Here is a 16,742-nt window from a genome sequence, read left to right as displayed (position 1 = left end):
TCCTAGTGCCTCTCAGCTAGCGAGGTGGGACTAAAAAACTGCTTAGTAAGAAACTCTAGTACCGGTTCGTGCCACGAACCGGGACTAAAGGTGCTCGTGGGGCCACAGCCTCATTAGTACCGGTTCGTGGCACCAACCGGGACCAAAGGGTGGAATTGCTCCCGGTTCGTGCCACCAACCGGGACCAATGGCCTTGCACAGCGGCGTGGTGGTGGGAGTTTAGTCCCACCTCGCTAGCTGAGAGAGAGCCGCACCTGTTTATAAGGTGCGGTGCGCCTGAGCTGTCGAGCTCCTCTCTAAAGCAGGCTTACAGGCCTAACCTCTCTGTACATGCCTGTGGGCCTACTGGGCCTTCTGCGGGCCTGAATCCTGGCCCATGGATGGGTTTCTAATCGTATTCAGGCCGTGGTGGCCCAGTAGGTGGCATAATTTTTAATTTTTGGCCTGTTATTTTTCATGCATTTACTAATTATTTTGAGCTATAAGACCCTAAAATTGAAAAGCATTTCAAATGAACTCTGAAAAGGTTGAAAGTTGGCATGGTACCATCATTTCATCCACATAGCATGTGCAAGAAAGTTGAGAGGGTTATGGCAAAAACTAGATGCACTTCGTGTACAAAACGGACAATGGTATCATACTCGTCTGTTACAAAGTTGGCATGGTATCATCATAATAGTTGCGGGAGAAAGTCTTCACTTTTTCTTCGCTTGTGTCATTTGCTTATTGCGCCGTAACCATGGATAATCTTCATCGTTTATCAGGATGCTTGGGTCAGCCTTGACTTTGAAGGGAGGAATTTCATGAAACTTTTCATAATCTTCAGACATGTCTGTCTTGCCCTCCACTCCCACAATGTCCCTTTTTCCTGAAAGAACTATGTGGCGCTTTGGCTCATCGTATGATGTATTCGCTTCCTTATCTTTTCTTTTTCTCGGTCTGGTAGACATGTCCTTCACATAGATAACCTGTGCCACATCATTGGCTAGGACGAACGGTTCGTCAGTGTACCCAAGATTGTTCAGATCCACTGTTGTCATTCCGTACTGTGGGTCTACCTGTACCCCGTTTCCTGACAGATTGACCCATTTGCACTTAAACAAAGGGACCTTAAAATCATGTCCGTAGTCAAGTTCCCATATGTCCATTATGTAACCTAATATGTGTCCTTTCCCCTCTCGGTTGCTGCATCAAAGCGGACACCGCTGTTTTGGTTGGTGCTCTTTTGATCTTGTGCGATCGTGTAAAATGTATTCCCATTTATCTCGTATCCTTTGTAAGTCAATACAGTCGAAGATGGTCCCCTGGACAACGAGTACAACTCATCACAAACAGTGGTGTCACCTCTGAGACATGTTTCCAACCAACTGCTGAAAGTCCTGATGTGTTCACATGTAATCCAGTCGTCACACTGCTCCGGGTGTTTGGAGCGCAGACTGTTCTTGTGTTCATCAACATACGGGGTCACCAAGGTAGAGTTCTGTAGAACTGTGTAGTGTGCTTGAGACCAAGAATATCCGTCCCTGCATATTATTGAGTCCCCTCCAAGCGTGCCTTTTCCAGTCAGTCTCCCCTCATACCGCGATTTAGGGAGACCTATCTTCTTAAGGCCAGGAATGAAGTCAACACAAAACCCAATGACATCCTCTGTTTGATGGCCCATGGAGATGCTTCCTTCTGGCCTAGCGCGGTTACGGACATATTTCTTTAGGACTCCCATGAACCTCTCAAAGGGGAACATATTGTGTAGAAATACGGGCCCCAGAATGACAATCTCGTCGACTAGATGAACTAGGACGTGCATCATGATATTGAAGAAGGATGGTGGGAACACCAGCTCGAAACTGACAAGACATTGCGCCACATCACTCCTTAGCCTTGGTATGATTTCTGGATCGATCACCTTCTGAGAGATTGCATTGAGGAATGCACATAGCTTCACAATGGCTAATCGGACGTTTTCTGGTAGAAGCCCCCTCAATGCAACCGGAAGCAGTTGCGTCATAATCACGTGGCAGTCATGAGACTTTAGGTTCTGGAACTTTTTCTCTGGCATATTTATTATTCCCTTTATATTCGACAAGAAGCCAGTCGGGACCTTCATACTGAGCAGGCATTCAAAGAAGATTTCTTTCTCTTCTTTCGTAAGAGCGCAGCTGGCAGGACCTTCATACTGCTTCGGAGGCATGCCGTCTTTTTCGTGCAAATGTTGCAGGTCCTCCCGTGCCTTAGGTGTATCTTTTGTCTTCCCATGCACGCCCAAGAAGCCTAGCAGGTTCACGCAAAGGTTCTTCGTCACGTGCATCACGTCGATTGAAGAGCGGACCTCTAGCTCTTTCCAGTAGGGTAGGTCCCAAAATATAGATTTCTTCTTCCACATGGGTGCGTGTCCCTCAGCGTCATTCGGAACAGCTAGTCCGCCGGGACCCTTTCCAAAGATTACGTGTAAATCATTGACCATAGCAAGTACGTGATCACCGGTACGCATGGCGGGCTTCTTCCGGTGATCTGCCTCGCCTTTGAAATGCTTGCCTTTCTTTCGACAATGATGGTTGGTCGAAAGAAATCGACGATGGCCTAGGTACACATTCTTCCTGCATTTGTCCAGGTATATACTTTCAGTGTCATCTAAACAGTGCGTGCATGCGTGGTATCCCTTGTTTGTCTGTCCTGAAAGGTTACTGAGAGCGGGCCAATCGTTGATGGTTACAAACAGCAACGCGTGCAGGTTAAATTCCTCCTGTTTGTGCTCATCCCACGTACGTACACCGTTTCCATTCCACATCTGTAAAAGTTCTTCAACTAATGGCCCTAGGTACACATCAATGTCGTTGCCGGGTTGCTTAGGGCCTTGGATGAGAATTGGCATCATAATGAACTTCCGCTTCATGCACATCCAAGGAGGAAGGTTATACATACATAGAGTCACGGGCCAGGTGCTGTGATTGCTGCTTTGCTCCTCGAAAGGATTAATGCCATCCGCGCTTAAACCAAACCATACGTTCCTTGGGTCAGCTGCAAACTCAGCCCAGTACTTTCTCTCGATTTGTCTCCACTGCGACCCGTCAGCGGGTGCTCTCAACTTCCCGTCTTTCTTACGGTCCTCACTGTGCCATCACATCAACTTGGCATGCTCTTAGTTTCTGAACAGACGTTTCAACTGTGGTATTATAGGAGCATACCACATCACCTTCGCATGAACCCTCTTCCTGGGGGGCTGGCCGTCAACATCACCAGGGTCATCTCGTCTGATCTTATACCGCAATGCACCGCATACCGGGCATGCGTTCAGATCCTTGTACGCACTGCGGTAGAGGATGCAGTCATTAGGGCATGCATGTATCTTCTGCACCTCCAATCCTAGAGGGCATACGACCTTCTTTGCTGCGTATGTACTGTCGGGCAATTCGTTATCCTTTGGAAGCTTCTTCTTCAATATTTTCAATAGCTTCTCAAATCCTTTGTCAGGCACAGCATTCTCTGCCTTCCACTGCAGCAATTCCAGTACGGTACCGAGCTTTGTGTTGCCATCTTCGCAATTGGGGTACAACCCTTTTTTGTGATCCTCTAACATGCGATCGAACTTCAGCTTCTCCTTTTGACTTTCGCATTGCGTCCTTGCATCGACAATGACCCGGCGGAGATCATCATCATCGGGCACTGGTTCCTCTTGATCTTCAGCAGCTTCCCCCCTTGCAGCATCATTGGGCACATCGTCTGGTTCCTCTTGATCTTCAGCAGCTTTCCCCGTTGCAGCATCACCGTATTCAGGGGGCACATAGTTGTCATCGTCCTCTTCTTCTTCGCCGTCTTCCATCATAACCCCTATTTCTCCGTGCCTCGTCCAAACATTATAGTGTGGCATGAAACCCTTGTAAAGCAGGTGGGTGTGAAGGATTTTTCGGTCAGAGTAAGACTTCGTATTCCCACATATAGGGCATGGACAACACATAAAATCATTCTGCTTGTTTGCCTCAGCCACTTTGAGAAAATCATGCACGCCCTTAATGTACTCGGAGGTGTGTCTGTCACCGTACATCCATTGCCGGTTCATCTGCGTGCATTATATATAATTAAGTGTGTCAAAAACCATTATAGAACATCATGAATAGATAATTAAGTGACCAAATTAATAGAAGTTCATCATCACGTTAAAACCAAAGTACATACATAGTTCTCATCTAACAACATATATATAGCTCTCCAGAGCATCTAATTAATTAAACCATACATTGAAACTATGTAAAACATTTCAATGCGAAAACAAATGCGATCATAATCGCAACCAAGGTAACAATTGATCCAACGGCATAATGATACCAAGCCTCGGTATGAATGGCATATTTTCTAATCTTTCTAATCTTCAAACGCATTGCATCCATCTTGATCTTGTGATCATCGACGACATCCACAACATGCAACTCCAATATCATCTTCTCCTCCTCAATTTTTTTACTTTTTCCTTCAAGTAATTGTTTTCTTCTTCAACTAAATTTAACCTCTCGACAATAGGGTCGGTTAGAATTTCCGGTTCAACCACCTCCTAGATAAATAAAATCAATGTCACGTTGGTCGTTATATTTGTCATAAACAATAAATGAACCAAATAGTTATAAAAAGATAATATATACCACATCCTAATCATAGACAGGACGAGGGCCGACAGGGGCGGATACCAAAACCATCGCACTATGTAATAAGAAGGAATAATAGAAGTAACAAAATTAGACAAGTAACTATCTAAAGTAAGAATTTTTTCCTTTCAGAAAGAAGATAAGAACAAGAGGCTCACCACGGTGGTGCTGGCGACGAGATCGGCGCGGGGGATCGAAGGCGGTGAAGACGGGGACGGGACGTGACGGACCGCTAAACCTAGACAAATCTCGGGGAAAATGGAGCTCGGAGGTCGAGTTTCGAGAGGAGAAAGATTAACTAGTGTGGCTCAGACATTTCATCGAACACCTCATGTGCATAGGAGGTGAGCTAGAGCACCCAAATGCCCTCCCCTCGTCGGCCAGAAAAAACAGAGCACTGTGGAGTGCTCTGCTGTGGCGATGGGGTATATATAGGGAACTATTTGGTCCCGGTTCGTGGCACCAACCGGGACTAAAGGCCTTTGGTCCCGGTTGGTGCCACGAACCGGGACCAATGCCCCCTTTAGTCCCGGTTGGTGGCACCAACCGGGACCAAAGGCCTTGTGCTGCCCCGCGTCAAAAGTTTAGTCCCACCTCGCTAGTTGAGAGGGCTCGAGAGTGGTTTATAAGCGCTGCTGCGCCCACCCTCTCGAGCTCCTCTCAACTGCAGGCTTTCGGGCCTAACCGTTCTCTTTGCCTGTGGGGCCTACTGGGCCTTCTGCGGGCCTGAATCCTGGCCCACGGATGGGTTTCAAGTTGTATTCAGGCCGTGGTGGCCCAGTAGGTGGCATAATTTTTTTCTCTGTTTTTTGTTTTCTCTTTTGCTTTATTTGTTTTGTTTTGTTTCTACTTACAACAAAAAATTTATTTATTTTATTTCTAATTACTTATGTATTTTACTTTAATTATTTTATTTTTATTTATTTTACTGCTGCTAATTTTATTTATTTTACTGCTGCTATTTTTATTTAATTTATTAAGGTTTATTTATTTTAGTTACTATAGTTTATTTTATTAAGGTTTATTTATTTTTATTTACTATAAAAAATGAACATAGATGCGCCTATAGAGAAAATTCAACCTAAATTCATAATAAATTTCTATGAAATTCAAAGAAATTTACTGTGAATTTAGGTCAAAATCCCTGTATAAGGGCATCTATTTTCACTTTGAGAGGAGCTCAACAAGGCAGAGAGGGACGGGCTTATAAACTGGTGTGAGCGCCCTTCGGTTGGCGAGGTGGGACTAAACACTGGCCGCAACTAGGACCAGCCCTTTAGTCCCGGTTTGTGGTATGAACCGGGACTAAAGGGTGGTGGGCCAGGAGCGTGGCACATTGGTCCCCGTTTGTCCCACCAACCGGGACCAAAGGGTCCGGACGAACCGGGACCAATGCCCCCACAAGGCCCAGCAGGCCCCTGGCCGCACGAACCGGGACCAATGCTCACATTAGTCCCGGTTCGTGACTGAACCGGGTCTAATGTGAATATTGCCCTGTGACCAAAGCCCAGTTTTCTACTAGTGTAAGCTTTAACCTTAAGAGCATCGAGCCGAATGAAAGGGTGTGAAAGAAGCTCTCACAAACACCTTCATGAAAGGGAATGGCATCGATTGGGTGCATCGTCGTCGACACCAAACTCCATTGAAAAAAAAAATCTTTGTGAACTCACCATCACCCCACCAAACCACGAGGGGTGGGCGTCAACCCACTACAGCACGCATTGCGGCCTCCCCAAAATTCGAGCAGCCGTGGTCCAATGGAGTAGGAGATTAACTGTTCGATGATCGATGATGCCTCCAAGGACAAGAAAAACAGAGTGCCATCATCACCAACATCAAGCCTCTCTAGGAAAGGCATTCTCTTAGAGCGCATCAGCCCCCCTCCCCCCCCCCCTCTCGGCGAACCTCGGGGAAGGGGGTGGTGACAACACACATGAAGCAACATCGTAACCTGATTTGCGCTAACGGTAGCAAACCATTCTAAATCCGATCAAAGAACCGTCGTTGGTGTGGTCATCATGGCTCGTGACAACCTACCATCAGAGAGGCACACATCCTCCCAAGAGTCGAGACCACTCTTCGAGCGCCCGAGGTGCTTCGCCCAAGCACCACGCGCTTACCGAGCTGACAGTCCAGCCGCCCCCCATGACACATAAATGCGAAGTGCATCAGAATGGACAACCCACCGACACATAAATGCCACATGGATGAATTATTGTACTCTCACCGTTTCACTAAAAGAAATGTGTATTTTCACAGACCTGAACACAATACGCGTATGGTATATCATTTTGTTTCTAGAGTCAGATGCGCGCATAATCGGACCAAAGTAATTGGTCTACTTATTTATTTATTTTTGGCGGGGAATAATTGGTCTAAGTTCGTGTACATAAAGGCACTGCCGATGTACCGGCATTCGGCGGCCAAAGGAAGGTGACCTCCCAGCTGCTGATCCACGCTAGCCACCGTCGATTTTTGGGTACGCAAGCAGAGCAGAGCAGAGCAGCCATACATGCATGCATGCTGCTTTGCTGTGCTGTGCTGTGAGACGCTTTGGTGGTCACTTTTTGCATGCACCATGCACACCAATAATTCCCCCGATGGCGACCCGGGCGTCGCGCGCGTCATCGGTCGTTTATTTCCATCGTGTCCAGTGGCCTGGCTGCCCGCGAATTTCCCGTCCCCCTTCACGTATCCGGCACACTGCTGCGCGCGCACGCAACCGGTTTCAACACAGCTAGCTAGCACTGCGAAAAGTAAGATGGGTCGATCATAATTAGATTTAGACGAGCTGGATGTGTTGAACGGCTGCGATGTCAGTACGTTGAATGGCCAGTTATAGGCAGGAACACTGCAGGGTCGTCCTCACGCACGTACGCACGACCTAAAACTTCTACTAGTTTTTTTTTTACCTTGCTGTGAAGCAACCAGCAAATGATATTTTGCCATGCATGTTTGGTTTGGCTACCTCTGTGATGCTAGTTGACCTAAGCAAAAATGTGGGTTGCAACAACATTAAGTTGAGGCCGTGGCATCAGTGCCGAGTTTTCTTTTGTGGGGCGTGGCATCAGTGCCGGGTTAAAAACAAATTGTTGGGCGGGTTAGGATGGGCTAAGGCAAAGCACATTTTTTTTCTCCTATAGGAGGCCATTTTGACCCTCATGCTCCATTATTTTCGACAGTTCCTCCTCAACGCCTGTAGCGCCAGGAGCGGGCGCGTGTTAAGCGCGCGCGCCGGGGCCCATTAAGCGTTTTCCGTTCACTCGCTCGGGTCCCCACTCGCTGGCTTTCTCTGGCTCGATCGCTAGGTCGTTCGGGACACGGTAGGCTGGTTAAACCGGTTGTCAGTTGACGGTTGACTGTGCACCAGGTCACTAACTGACTGGTCAATGACTTTTAAAAAATGAATTTGAATACAGTTCACAAAAATAGAGAAAATATTAATTTGGAAAAGTTCAAAAATTCCAAAAAAATAATAATTCACGAAATGAGAGTAAACATTTATTTGAAAAAGTTCATAAATATACAAAAAAGTTCACGAATTCAACAAAGAAATTATGATTTTGCAAAAAAAGAGATCATGCATGTAAAAAAAGTTCATAACATTATAAAAAGTACTTGAATTTGAAGTTTATAGACTTGAAAAAGTTCCACGAATTTGAAAAAAGTTCAAACACTTTGAAAAAAATGTTTGCGATATTGAAAGAAGTTCACAAAGTTTGAAACAAGTTTATAAAATTGGAAAAGGAATGTGAATTTTAAATAGTTCATAACTTTGAAAGAGAATCGCTATTTGAAAAAGGTTCACAAATTTTGAAAAAAGTTCTCTTGAATTTGGAAAAAAGTTTAAACATTTTAAAAAGGTTTGCAATTTTGATTTTTTTTTGATCTGGATAAATTAGATATCAATGAATAAATAAGAATTTGAGTAATAAAAAAATATCCTTCGCCCCTTACCTCTTCATCATCGTCGGCCTAAGACAACTCCTGACTACATTCAGTCCTATCGAGAGAGAAGCTGTTACCAACCTGATACAACACAAATCACAAGCTTGACACCGCGAGAATGGCTGCCGGGTAAACTCATATTGGTTAAAGTGAAAAATAAGAAATTTTGAAAATAAGTTCCCACATTTTAAAAAGCGTGCAACTTTTTTTTAGAAATTTCAGGAATTAGAAAAAAAATTGAAATTCAAAAAAGTTCATGCATTTTGAAAAAGAAAAAAGAAAGCCGAAAGAAAAAAACCAAACAAACTCGTCCTATGAAAAACCGCTGAGAGAAAAACCAGCATCGACCGATCGAACTAGCGAACAGGACGTGGCACGTACAATGCCAAAAGAAAAAAAAACTAGATGAGCCGAGCCCAAGGACGACTCTTGGGGTGTGGGCCGGTTTGCTAAATCAACTATAGCTGGCACTTGAGGCATTGTATAGGGTCTGGGACTATTTTCTTCATGGGTTGGGCAGTCCATAGTCCTTTTTTACCCTTGTAACATGTGGAGCTACACCCCCTGTGCCACTTAAATCATGAGGATTCCCTAACAAAACTTAAATCATGAAGAAAAATTGTCAACACGGTTCTCGACATCCATAATATAGATGACTATGTCATTGCAAAAAAAAAAAAAATCTGAATGAATACACTCCAAACAAATCGACCATGACCCAACAGATTTCTAGGTTACTATTTGTCAGTTAGTTGCATATAGTCATAAGATGAATTTTTTCTCATCCTTCTGCTCATCTAAGAATCTTAATTTAGTCGAAGGGTTCTTACAACCGACTTGCACGTATCAATTTGGCCGTTGACTTGAATGACAACCGCTTATAATAAGGAGGGAAACAAACTAACTAAACAAACTAGTGGCCCACAACCCTCCAGCCTTCCCAAGAGAATTACCAGTTTTAGCACTGCATTAGGCCCATCAAATTTTGATCTCTAACAATATATCAAATTGTGCGAAAAAGTACATTGACAAGCATTTTATAAATATGTGACCAACTTTTGTATTCGCAAATAATTTTCACACTCATGAACAATTCTTATATTCACAATTTTTTTAAACTTGTGCACATTTTTTATAGCACAAAGGCTGGTTTATTTTTTAACCTTTTTTCATGGATAGATTCTAAATTAACGATAATTCGTGGGCAGTTTTTAAATTTATGTTTTCAAGAATATTGTTTCAAATGATATAACAATTTTGAATTCTGGGATATTTTTAAAATGTCTGAATATGTTTTGAATTCACAAACATTTTTGCAAATTCGGGAGTACTTTTAAATTTTGTGAACATTTTTCAAATTCATGAACTCATTTTGAATTTTTGAATTCACAAAATTTTTTAAAAACCATGCTTATTTTTGTCATGATTTGTTTTCAATTTACCAAACTATTTTTTGAGTCAGGGGCATTTTTTTATTTGCGAACATTTTTAAAATTTGAGGAAAAAGTTTCATATTCGGGAATTCTTAAAACATTCATGAATATTTTTTATATCAGAAAGAATTTTCAATTTCATGGACAAAACTCATATTCATGAATATTTTCCAAATTTGTGCACATTTATTACAATAGCGCAGAAGCTAGTTTATTTTTAAGTGTACCTTGGTGGAGTAATGAAGGTGGCAAAGAATTTTGAAAAGGAACTAGATTGCACCAGCAAGGCAGAGGCCTCCTGTTTTAGGGGTGTCACTAGGTTTGAATACAAAGGAATTCTGGGGGATTTAACAACCATATATGGTACCCCAAATCTAGTGACAATGCGGCTTTTGCTAAATTATGTGCATCAGGATTGCCCTCTCTTCCTTCATGCTTCACTCGAGTCTCTTCATATTCCTTCATTTTATCTTTGATATTAGTAATCACGATTGCACTTGGCCCTTTATATTCTGCCTTGAGATAGCCGATCGTCGCTACACAGTTAGTTGTAACTTGAACCATCTTGACATACAAATCATCAGCAAGCACAAACGCCTCTCAAACAACCAGCGATTCGAGAGTTTCTGGCTCCATCATATCATCGATTACCACTGCATAACCAACATACATAGCTCACTGGTCTTGGCATATGGTCGCCAGAGATCCCATGTTCCCATTTTTAGAGAGCGCAACATCCACTTCGATCTTGTGAAAGTTTTGCTGCGGTGGTACCCAACCTCTCGTTCGCTTCACAGGAGCTGAAATTATCTGCATCTTCTGGCTAGGAATAAGACTTCTCACCCGCCAAATCGACCACAACGTCTCTAGAACCTTGATGAATTCTTCCTCTCTCATATAGTCCTTCAGTTGACATATCCGGTCGGTATGAAATTTTTGAATACGAACATGTGATCAAGTGTTCTACTAGAGCCTTGCACCAAGTGTATGACATGCTATCATGTGTTCAGCTAGATCCTCATCTACCAATGACCATATTGCTTTCGCCATATTGCAGTCAATTAATGTGTGACGCCATGTATCTTCTGCCCCGTTACAGATTAAACACACATTATCATCCACCATATTTCTGTGGCACCTGACACATTCGATCGGTGTAGAATTTCTCATTGGTCTCCATGCAAAATTCTCTATATTTCCTGGTACTTTTATTTTCCATAAGCTAGTCCAATCTTTCCTAGTTGCATCAGTATTATACGGATTTGAAAAATAGTTCTCAAATTCAAAAAACCTCATGATTTTAAAAAGATTCACGAAACTGGGAAAATCATGGATTTTAAAAAAGTTCAATGTTTTTGAAAAAAAACACGAATTTTAAAAGAAGTTCATGAATTTGGAAGAAGTTCATCGATTAGATTTTTTTTAAAAAAACTGTAAAAAATCATGGATTTGTAAAAGTTCACTGATTTTGAGAACAAAGTTCAAATATTTTAAAAATCATTTATTTGTATTTTTTTGTGGATTTGAATGTATTAATCCATTTGAAGAAAGTTTGCGGGATTAAACAAAAGTTCACATTTTTCTTTTGAAAAACCATGTTTCAAAAAAAGTGTTCATGAATTTGAAAGAAGTTCACACATATAAAAAGTAAAAGAAAAATATATAAATAAAAAGAAAGAAAAAAAGATCCAGGGAAGATCTTTTTAAATGATCGACCACCTTAGCAGCCATTAGATCTAGAGCTATTCAACGTCTAACACCGTCCTTATCATTGTAACAAGGGGTTGTTGTAGAATCCTTTGCGACAAAGCTTATATTACAAAAACTTTTTGCAACATAGGTGGTGTTGTAGATTTTTTCCCTTTTTTTGCAACATGGGTGTTGCCGCGAAAGAAAATTTTGCAACACAAATGATGTTGTAGAAAATATTTGCAGTTCCTTTTGTCTTCATTTTTTTGCAAGGTAGAAGACAATTTTGCAACACACATGATGTTCCAGATTTTTTTTGCAGAAATAGACAAGTAAAGGACACACGTCACACAGAGGAGGCGGCGGATCGCTCGTGTGCGATCCGCCGGCTGAAGGTAAGCATTTCCCAAAAGAAAAAGGAAAAGTCTTGCTTTCAACCGGCTGATCTCTCTTTCCTGTAAACCGCCTCCCGCGTTTGACACGTGCCCCCTGTAGGCCCGCCCACAACCCACCGCTCCGAGCCTTATCCTCTCAGACCCAAACCGCGGCGTCTTCTTCCTCTCGTCTCTCCCCTCCCATGCTCTGCTGCTCGAGAGGTGACGATTCCATGGCGACGCCAGCCACCCCCCATTGCTTTTGCATACGGGAAGAAACGACGGCGACCATCGCCTGCTGCTCCCTCGCTACAACAGTTGTTGTTGTTGCTACAAACGAAGGGCTCGACACCGGGCATCCGCGTCGCTGCGTAGTGAAGTCCATGTACCTGCACCGCCGCGGTGATGCAACCCGTGGATGCAGCACACAATTTTCTGCAAGCAGGGCAGCGTACGAAGCTCGCCGTCGGTGTTGCATAATTTGTCATTGTTGCTGCTCAAATCGTAGCCCACCGCCCCGCCGCCGTCACAGCAACTTCGGCTATGTTGTGTGGCTGCAATGGAGCGCTCGCCGGACGCTTCCTCGCGGTGCTGCAATGGAGCCCTCCCCGGTGCTCACTCTCGGCGCTGCAACGAAGAGCTCACCGGTGGTGCAATGGAGCGCTCGCCGGCTCCCGACGCTGTAATGGAGCACTCGCCGGCGCTCCCTCTTGGCGCTGTACTCACCGGCGCTTCAATGGAGTACTCGCCGGCGCTGCAATGCAGCACTCGCTGGCGCTCCCTGTTGGGGAACGTAGTAATTTCAAAAAAAAATCCTACGCACACGCAAGATCATGGTGATGCATAGATACGAGAGGGGAGAGTGTTGTCCACGTACCCTCGTAGACCGTAAGCGGAAACGTTATGACAATGCGGTTCATGTAGTCGTATGTCTTCACGATCGACCGATCCTAGTACCGAAAGTACGGCACCTCCGCGATCTGCACACGTTTGGCTCGGTGACGTCCCACGAACTCACGATCCAGCAGAGTGTCGAGGGAGAGCTTCGTCAGCACGACGGCGTGATGACGGTGATGATGAAGCTACCGGCGCAGGGCTTTGCCTAAGCACTGCAACGATATGACCGAGGTGGATTATGGTGGAGGGGGCACCGCACACGGCTAACAGATCAATGATCAACTTGTCTTGTCCATGGGGTGCCCCTGGCCACGTATGTAAAGGATGGAGGGAGGAGGAGGCCGGCCCTCATAGGGCGCGCCCAAAGTGTAGAGTCCTAGTAGGACTCCCTAGTCCTAGTAGGATTCCACCTCCCACGTGGAATAGGAAAAAGGGAAGGGAGAAGGAGAAGGAAGGAAGGGGGCGCCCCCTTTCCCTAGTCCAATTCGGACTAGTCCATGGGGAAGGGGCGCGGCCACCCTTGAGGCCTTTCTCTCCTTTCCCGTATGACCCATTAAGGCCCAATACGAATTCCCGTAACTCTCCGGTACTCCAAAAAATACCCGAATTATTCGGAACCTTTCCGATGTCCGAATATAGCCTTCCAATATATCGATCTTTACGTCTCAACCATTTCGAGACTCCTCGTCATGTCCCCGATCTCATACGGGACTCCGAACAAACTTTGGTCATCAAATCACATAACTCATAATACAAATCGCCACAGAACGTTAAGTGTGCGGACCCTACGGGTTCGAGAACTATGTAGACATGACCGAGACTCATCTCCGATCAATAACCAATAGCGGAACCTGGATGCTCATATTGGTTCCTACATATTCTACGAAGATCTTTATCGGTCAAACCGCAAAACAACATACGTTGTTCCCTTTGTCATCGGTATGTTACTTGCCCGAGATTCGATCGTCGGTATCTTAATACCTAGTTCAGTCTCATTACCGGCAAGTCTCTTTACTCGTTCCGTAATGCATCATCCCGCAACTAACTCATTAGTCACAATGCTTGCAAGGCTTATAGTGATGTGCATTACCGAGAGGGCCCAAAGATACCTCTCCGATACACGGAGTGACAAATCCTAATCTTGATCTATGCCAACTCAACAAACACCATCGGAGACACCTGTAGAGCATCTTTATAATCACCCAGTTACGTTGTGACATTTGATAGCACACAAGGTGTTCCTCCGGTATTCGGGAGTTGCATAATCTCATAGTCCGAGGAACATGTATAAGTCACGAAGAAAGTAGTAGCAATGAAACTGTAATGATCATAATGCTAAGCTAATGAATGGGTCTTGTCCATCACATCATTCTCCTAATGATGTGATCCCGTTCATCAAATGACAACACATGTCTATGGTTAGGAAACATAACCATCTTTGATAAACGAGCTAGTCAAGTAGAGGCATACTAGGGATACTTTGTTTTGTCTATGTATTCACACATGTACTAAGTTTTCGGTTAATACAATTCTAGCATGAATAATAAACATTTATCATGAAATAAGGAAATAAATAATAACTTTACTATTGCCTCTAGGGCATATTTCCTTCAGTCTCTCACTTGCACTAGAGTCAATAATCTAGTTCACATCGCCATGCGATTTAACATCAATAGTTCACATCACCATGTGATTAACACCCATAGTTCACATCGCCATGTGACCAACACTCAAAGGGTTTACTAGAGTCAGTAATCTTAGTTCACATCGCCATGTGATTAACACCCAAAGAGTACTAAGGTGTGATCATGTTTTGCTTGTGAGAGAAGTTTAGTCAACAGATCTGCCATATTCAGATTAGTATGTATTTTGCAAATTTCTATGTCAACAATGCTCTGCATGGAGCTACTCTAGCTAATTGCTCCCACTTTCAATATGTATCCAGATTGAGACTTAGAGTCATCAGGATCAGTGTCAAAACTTGCATCGACGTAACCCTTTACGACGAACCTTTTGTCACCTCCATAATCGAGAAACATATCTTTATTCCACTAAGGATAATTTTGACCACTGTCCAGTGATCTACTTCTAGATCACTATTGTACTCCCTTGCCAAACTCAGTGTAGGGTATACAATAGATCTGGTACATAGCATGGCATACTTTATAGAACCTATGGCTGAGGCATAGGGAATGACTTTCATTCTCTTTCTATCTTCCGTCGTGGTCGGGCTTTGAGTCTTACTCAATTTCACACCTTGCAACACAGGCAAGAACTCTTTCTTTGACTGTTCCATTTTGAACTACTTCAAAATCTTGTCAAGGTATGTACTCATTGAAAAAACTTATCAAGCATTTTCATCTATCTCTATAGATCTTGATGTTCAATATGTAAGCAGCTTTACCGAGGTCTTTCTTTGAAAAACTCCTTTCAAACACTCCTTTATGCTTTCCAGTAAATTCTACATCATTTCCGATCAACAATATGTCTTTCGCATATACTTATCAGAAAACTATAGTGCTCCCATTCACTTTCTTGTAAATACAGGCTTCACCGCAAGTCTGTATAAATCTATATGCTTTGATCAACTCATCAAAGCGTATATTCCAACTCCGAGATGCTTGCACCAGTCCATAGATGGATCGCTGGAGCTTTGCACACTTTGTTAGCATCTTTAGGATCGACAAAACCTTCTGGTTGCATCACATACAACTCTTCTTTAAGAAATCCATTAAGGAATGCAGGTTTGACATCCATTTGCCAAATTTCATAAAATGCGGCAATTGTTAACATGATTCGGACAGACTTTTAAGCATCGATACAAGTGAGAAAATCTCATCGTAGTCAACACCTTGAATTTGTCGAAAACATTTTTGCGACAATTCGAGATTTGTAGAGAGTAACACTACCATCAGCGTCCGTCTTCCTCTTGAAGATCCATTTATTCTCAATGGCTTGCCGATCATCGGGCAATTCCACCAAAGTCCATACTTTGTTTTCATACATGGATCCCATCTCAGATTTCATGGCCTCAAGCAATTTCACGGAATCTGGGCTCATCATCGCTTCCTCATAGTTCGTAGGTTCGTCATGGTCTAGTAACATGACTTCCAGAACAGGATTACCGTACCACTCTAGTGCGGAACATACTTTGGTTGACCTACAAGGTTAGTAGCTTGATCTGAAGTTTCATGATCATCATCATTAACTTCCTCACTAATTGGTGTAGGCATCACCGGAACAGATTTCTGTGATGAACTACTTTCCAATTCGGGAGAAGGTACAATTACCTCATCAAGTTCTGCTTTCCCCCCACTCACTTCTTTCGAGAGAAACTTCTTCTCTAGAAAGAATCCATTCTTAGCAACAAAGATATTGCCTTCGGATCTGTGATAGAAGGTGTACCCAACATTTTCTTTTGGGTATCCTATGAAGACGCACTTCTCCGATTTGGGTTCGAGCTTATCAAGATGAAACTTTTTCACAAAAGCATCGCAGCCCCAAACTTTAAGAAACGACAACTTAGGTTTCTTGCTAAACCATAGTTCATGCAGTGTCGTCTGATCGGATTAGATGGTGCCCTATTTAATGTGAATGCAGTTGTCTCTAATGCATAACCCAAAACGATGGTGGTAAATCGGTAAGAGACATCATAGATTGCACTATATCCAATAAAGTGCGGCTATGACGTTCGGTCACACCATTATGTTGTGGTGTTCCAGGTGGCATGAATTTGTGAAACTATTCCACATTGTTTTAATTGAAGA

The sequence above is a fragment of the Aegilops tauschii genome, chromosome 3 (genome assembly GCF_002575655.3).
Source record: "Aegilops tauschii subsp. strangulata cultivar AL8/78 chromosome 3, Aet v6.0, whole genome shotgun sequence".
Classification (NCBI taxonomy): Eukaryota; Viridiplantae; Streptophyta; class Magnoliopsida; order Poales; family Poaceae; genus Aegilops; species Aegilops tauschii.
Note: the sequence above shows the minus strand (reverse complement) of the source record.